The sequence below is a fragment of the Triticum urartu genome, chromosome 2, assembly GCF_003073215.2.
Source record: "Triticum urartu cultivar G1812 chromosome 2, Tu2.1, whole genome shotgun sequence".
NCBI lineage: Eukaryota > Viridiplantae > Streptophyta > Magnoliopsida > Poales > Poaceae > Triticum > Triticum urartu.
Genome location: NC_053023.1, coordinates 680,519,467 through 680,525,649, shown reverse-complemented (window position 1 = coordinate 680,525,649; position 6,183 = coordinate 680,519,467). Strand labels below are relative to the sequence as shown.

At 54.5% G+C, this 6,183-nt stretch overlaps 1 pseudogene; it reads right to left on the bottom strand.

The window, feature by feature from the left end:
• Window positions 1-3,612: 3,612 nt before the first annotated feature.
• On the bottom strand, window positions 3,613-5,971 carry LOC125534066 (annotated as a pseudogene).
• Window positions 5,972-6,183: the final 212 nt, after the last annotated feature.

Genomic DNA, 6,183 nt, shown 5'->3' with positions numbered 1-6,183 from the left:
ATCTTGCCTGCACAGTTGTCAGAGTTGACTGGATCCTTGAAACCAAACTCAACGGGCTCCTCGTTAGAGAACTCGTCTCCCGGCTCTACCCAAACAAGACAAACAAGCAACAAGGATACAATCAACCACGTGCAAACTCAAACAACAAGATGCAAAGATGATATGCTATGCGGGATGCGATGCGGGATGCAAAATGCAAGATATGACAGGAATTGCATGAACCTGGCCTCAAATTGGAATTCCAAGGGTGTCACTAGAAAGATGAGAAGAAATCGCTTGAAAACGATATAAAGAACGCCGGAATCGAAGTTACGGTTTGGAAATGGCAAGCGATTCAAAAATGACACCGGTCTGCGATTTACAGCAAGTAGGCATCTAAATGCAATGAAATGAACATGCTACAGCAACCAAACATGACAATAAAATACATGTCAGGAAAGCATTCAAGATGCTTAACAAAAGTCTAGCACTGAGCTACGGCCAATTCATCCATTAGGAGGTTCAAACAAGCATGGCAAAAACGCAAATGGTAAAACAGATCTCAGACTTAGTGAAATTAACACTTGTCTGGAATTTCAGATCATATAGCCCTCTTCGGAGCAACAAAACAACATGCTACAGGACCTGAACATGACAAAGAAAGACATGTCATGGAGCTACTCAACAATCTTAACAAAAGTCCCTTAGTGACCTTGAGCCAAAAGGGATCACAAAATAAACTAACAAGCACACGAACATAGCAAAAACATAATCAGTTTTCAGACTTAGTGAAAACTGGGACTTGCTGAAACATAACTCACGAAGGCATGTTTACGAGCTCGATGCACTCACCACGGTGCAAGTCATGGCAAGACAAGCATACATCCATAAATAAGGCACAAAATAAAAGCTAGACATGGCAAGAACAATAGTATAGCATGCACGGATCAACTACAATAACATCAGCAAAATCGCAAACAAGTTGACGATCTGCCCAGATTCGCAACGAAGCAAAAGTAGAGCTCGATTGGCTCAAGCTAGGGTGCTCCATAAGTTCAAACAAAGACATTGATGGATAGAGCACTACAATATTAACAAAACTCCCTTACTATTCATCCTCAAAAGAGGCACGGATCACTAGGAAAAAACAAGAACATATGGCATCATGAACTAAACAATCCCAGGACTTAGTGAAATTACTAAGTCCCTGAAAACAGAATTACCGAGTGCCTCACTTTGCAAGCTTGCACTAGACACCACGCACATCACAAAAATACATGGGTTGCACCTCTGGAAAGATGACAAAACCCTTAACAAAATATATGAAGAACTCATGGGCATAGCATGCACACATTAATCATGGCAAAAATGACAAAAGTGCTAAACGGAGTAACAGATCTGACAATTAACTCAAGTAGCCCTCTTCTAACAGCATTTCGGGCATCAAGATGAGCTCAAATGAAAATGATTCAATGGAATGAAATGATGTACTCTATGAGATGAACATGTTGATATGCTATATGCATGAATCGAAGCTACAGACGCAAAGTTACGGGGCCTCGAACAGGAGCATATGAACTAAAAATTCTGAGACTTACAGAAAAAAAACAACCCTCAGATCAGATCTAGGGTTTCGGGGCACGGGGCCCGAGGTGGCGGCGGCACTGTAGATGGCCGGATCCGAGGCCGCCGGCGTCGGGGAGGCGGTGGCCGGCGTCGGCGAGGCGGGAGGAGGCCGGAGCGGCGCGGCAGGCGGCGGCGGGTCCGCGACAGCCGAGACGGCGGTGTGCGGCTCGTCGGCGGCGGGCCGCGAGCTCCGGCGGGCTGCGAGCTCCGGCGGGCGGCGAGCTCCGGCCGGGTGGGCGCGGGCGCGAGGAGGCGCGGGGCGGCGCTGGCGGCTGCGGGCGCGCGGGCCGGGAAGGGCTCCCCGCGGGCCCTGCGGGCTTCGGCGGCTGCGCGGCGAAGTGGGGCGTGGCCCGGTGACATGGCGCGCAGCGATTGGGCGAGGGGTCGGCGGCGGACGTGTCCGGCCGGCGCGGAGACGTTTTTTAGGGTTTTGGACGAGAGGGGATCCGGATTTTCGGGGAGAGGCCTTTATATAGGCATAGAGGGAGCTAGGAGAGTCCAAATGAGGTGCGATTTTCGGCCACGCGATCGTGATCGAACGCTCTAGGACATGGAGCAGAGTTTGGTGGTTTTTGGGCCAAATTGGAGGGGTGTTGGGCTGCAACACACACGAGGCCTTTTCGGTCCCTCGGTTAACCGTTGGAGTATCAAACGAAGTCCAAATGATACGAAACTTGACAGGCGGTCTACCGGTAGTAAACCAAGGCCGCTTGGCAAGTCTCGGTCCAATCCGGAAATGTGTAATCCCCACACACGAAAGAAAGCTAGAAATGACCACCGGAGGAGAACGAAGCGCCGGAATGCAAAACGGACAACGGGGAAAATGCTCGAATGCATGAGACGAACACGTATGCAAATGCAATGCACATGATGACATGATATGAGATGCATGACAAAGACAACAACACGCGGAGACAAAAACCCGAACCCGAGGAAATAAAATAACTTGACGCCGGAAACGGCAAGAGTTGGAGTACAAATTGGGAAAGTTACATCCGGGGTGTTACACGTGGCATGCGGCTTCTTCGAGCCGGACAAAACGAAGACGCTAGATCTCTCGGAGGAGGAAACTTCTGAGGTACTCCAGCTTCGATCCATGGCCTCACAAGCTTCGGGGACTACTGTTGGGGGATGGACGCAGGGTAGCCTCATCCGCACCCAATAATATTTCAAGACATCAGGGCTAGCACAGCCCCTCATGCCGACTGACCACGTGGCCGGCTTCCAAAGGACGGCGCACTCTTAGAAGGTGGCTTGGGGGCGGGCCGGCTTCCAGCAGTGATCCGTCCTTCTCCTCGGAGTTTGCACTCACCCACTACGATAAGACATGCATAACTACAGTGCCGCCTGCTCCCCCCCCCCCCCCCCCCCCCCCCGAATCCTGAAAGGGTGTGGCTATAGTGTGCGTTGACTAGGCGGCCACCTACCCGCACGACGCGGGATTGTAGCCATGCGACACATGACGCGGCCCTCGTCAGCAAGGACAGCGCTACAGCGAAAGGCAATCAGTATGGCCCGCAAGCGGCGGGCCATACCTGTCAGCCAGATTCTCGGCAGCCGGCGGGGCCCTCCAGCGGCGAGCCCCAGCAGCCGGCGAAGAACCCGGTGACCGTAGACATTGACGTCCGGGTCCTACACCCGACTGTATTGCCATTGTACCCCTGGGGGTGGCCTATAAGACCCCCCGGGCTCACCCATGCAAAGGGTTCGGCCCTCATTCCACACACATCATAGCTAGGAGAAGAGGGAAAGCCCTACCCTTCTCCCTCCTCTAGCCATACAGCTCGAGGAGCAACCTTGTATACTATCGATCATAGTCATCGTAGCAGGATTAGGGGCGTTATCTCTACGGAGAGCCCCGAATTTGGGTACGTTTCGTGTGCTCCCGAGCTCGTGCTCACTCTCGCTTCCGGAACCCGACGACGTCCTCATGGCTCCACCCACGATAAGCCACCGCTGGCATCTGAGGTGAGATTACCAGGACAACAACCATGGGCATCAACCATCTCTTGACAACAACCATGTACAATTTCACAAGCAAACCGTAGTCAATACTCGGCAGTACAAGGCAAGCGTACAACTCTCCATGAAGCTCACCTCCCCGCGAGGGAAGTGGAGACCAAGGAGCAGAAACTGGTGTGCTGCCTAGCCCCTCCCGTGAACAGCAACCCGACGTCCGGCAGCTCCATCTCCCGCTGATTGCCGCCCGGAGGCCAAACAAACGCAGGCTTATTAACCGGCGGCTCCGGCGCCGGGGCACCATCGATCAACACCTGCACCACCGTTCTCATGGACGGCCGCTCCCTCGGGTTCGGGTGTCAGCACGCCAACGCCAGCCTCACCGTACAGTCCACCTGCGCCTGGTCAAACTCGCCGCCGAGCAATGGGTCGGCGGCATGCAAGGCCTTCCCCTCGCCGTAGAGCCTCCATATCCAGTCCACGATGTGCATCGGCGTGGGGTGTCGCCCTTGCCCGCCGCTCCAGTAATCCTCCTCACCACTGTTGTCGCTGTCGTGGATGTACTGGTACTGCACGGCGTTGCTGGGGATCCGCCCGCTGACAACCTCCATGACGAAGACCCCGAACGCGTACGGTGAAGAAGCTCTCGTATGCCATGTAGCCGCGGGTTCCGGCCACGACCTGCGTGGAGTGGTGCGTGACGCCGTCGTGCTGGATGACACGGGCGAGGCCAAAATCCCCCAGCCGCGCGTTGTACTCCGTGTCCAGCATCATGTTGCTGGCCTTGACATCCCTGTGCAGGATCCGCTTGCTGCTCCCGTGGTGAAGGTAATCCAGCGCAGACGCCACGCCGTGGATGATCTCGTACCGCCGCTCCCATGTGAGCTCCGGGGTGTCCGTCGATAACGACATGGACGACGACGACGCTGTCCTTTCTCTGGCGTAAAGGAGCTTGTCGAGGCTGCCCATGGGAAAGTACTCGTAGACGAGAAGCAGCTCGCCCTTCTTGTGGCACCAGCCGATCAGCTTCACGAGGTTCCGGTGCGAGAGCTTGCTGATAGTGTTCACCTCCGCCACGAACTCCTTATCGCCGCGGTTGGAGTTGACGTTCGTAGACACCCGCTTCACGGCCACTTCCATGCCCATCCTCCTCAGATACCCGAGGTAAACGGTGCCGGAGCCGCCTCGGCCGTGCTTACGGCCATCGCCGAAGTCCCTGGTCGCGTTCCTGAGCTCCCTGAGCTTAAACCTGACGGGGCCATGGGCATCGATCATCTTCTCGAGGTTGCGGTAAGCCAGCCTCGCCTGCCGCGTCAGCCTCCACCAGACGAACAAGGCCATGAGCATCACGCCTACGGTGAGCGGGATCAACACGGCGAGAAACAGCTTCTGGCGCCTCCTCACATACCCCCCGTCATCTCCGGCCGTCGCGTTGTCGTACGTGGTAAAATTCCAAGACTTGACCTGGTTGAGCTCCGCGAACTCGCCGGTGGAAGCCGCCAAACCCACGGAGATGTTGTCCAGCAGATACCGCGACAGGTCGATGTACAGGTCGTTGGAGAAGATCCTCCCCATCTGCAGCACGTCGGTGCTCAACACCGCGCCGTCGTACGCGAGCGTGACCTTCAGGTCTGACCCGCTGGAGAGATCCAAGGAGAGGTTGCTAAGAGGGAACTGCCCGACGGACCTGACGCTGTTGAGGTCGAGGCCGACGTGGTTGCCGTCCATCTCGGCCTCGAAGCTCCTCCGCGTGTCGAACTCCACCGCGACGATCCGGTTCGCCGGCGCGCCGTCGGTCTTGTTGTTGGTCAGGCCGAGCCACTGCCCGCTGCTGTCGCTGGGCAACGAAGGATTGTTGGTGAGGAAGAAGGCCATGCCTTCTCCGGTGCCGCTCCCATTCAGGCAGCCGCCCTGCGGGATGATGTTGAGCACGAACTCCTTCCGGAAGGAGGTGAGCGCCGTGCGCTTGGCGTTCCAGAGCTTAAGGGTCTCCTTGGCGTACACCACTCTCCCCGACTTGTGGCTCATGTTCCCAGTGCTCCGCGTGATCTGCAGGGAGTTGTTTGAGATTGCTGAGCCCGGGCTGAAGCTGAAACCATCCCTGTTGCCTGCGTTGAAGCTGGGATAAGTGAACTGCAAGCAACTGCAGGTTGAGGTTCTGCCTAGGATGACGGCAACAGCTGCACAAGCTATGCAGAAAAGGCTCGACATGCTGTCAGTATTGGTTATTTTCATGGCTAAATCGGTCCTGTAGCTTCCTGCAACTTTCTCAGGAAAGAGGAAGATGCCAGTTCATATGGTCCGCCTACTTTGCGTTTCAAGAGAGAGGAGGGGAGGAGTTGACAAATACTTGGTGACAGAGTCAACGGGGCTCGTTAGATACAGCCGGCAATGATATTTCTGCAGCTGCACAAAAGGTTGTTGAGTGTTAAATTAATAATCTGTGCAGGCAAAATGTTCAAAGAAATACTACTTACGAGTAATATATTTCATTACTCGATCATCTCCTTTTTTTCCTTTTTTTTTTTTCTCGAGATGGAACAAAGAAGGTTATATGCGAGGAATAACGAGGCTATTGACGAAGTAGAACAATGACATTACTCCTTTCGTTTCATAATA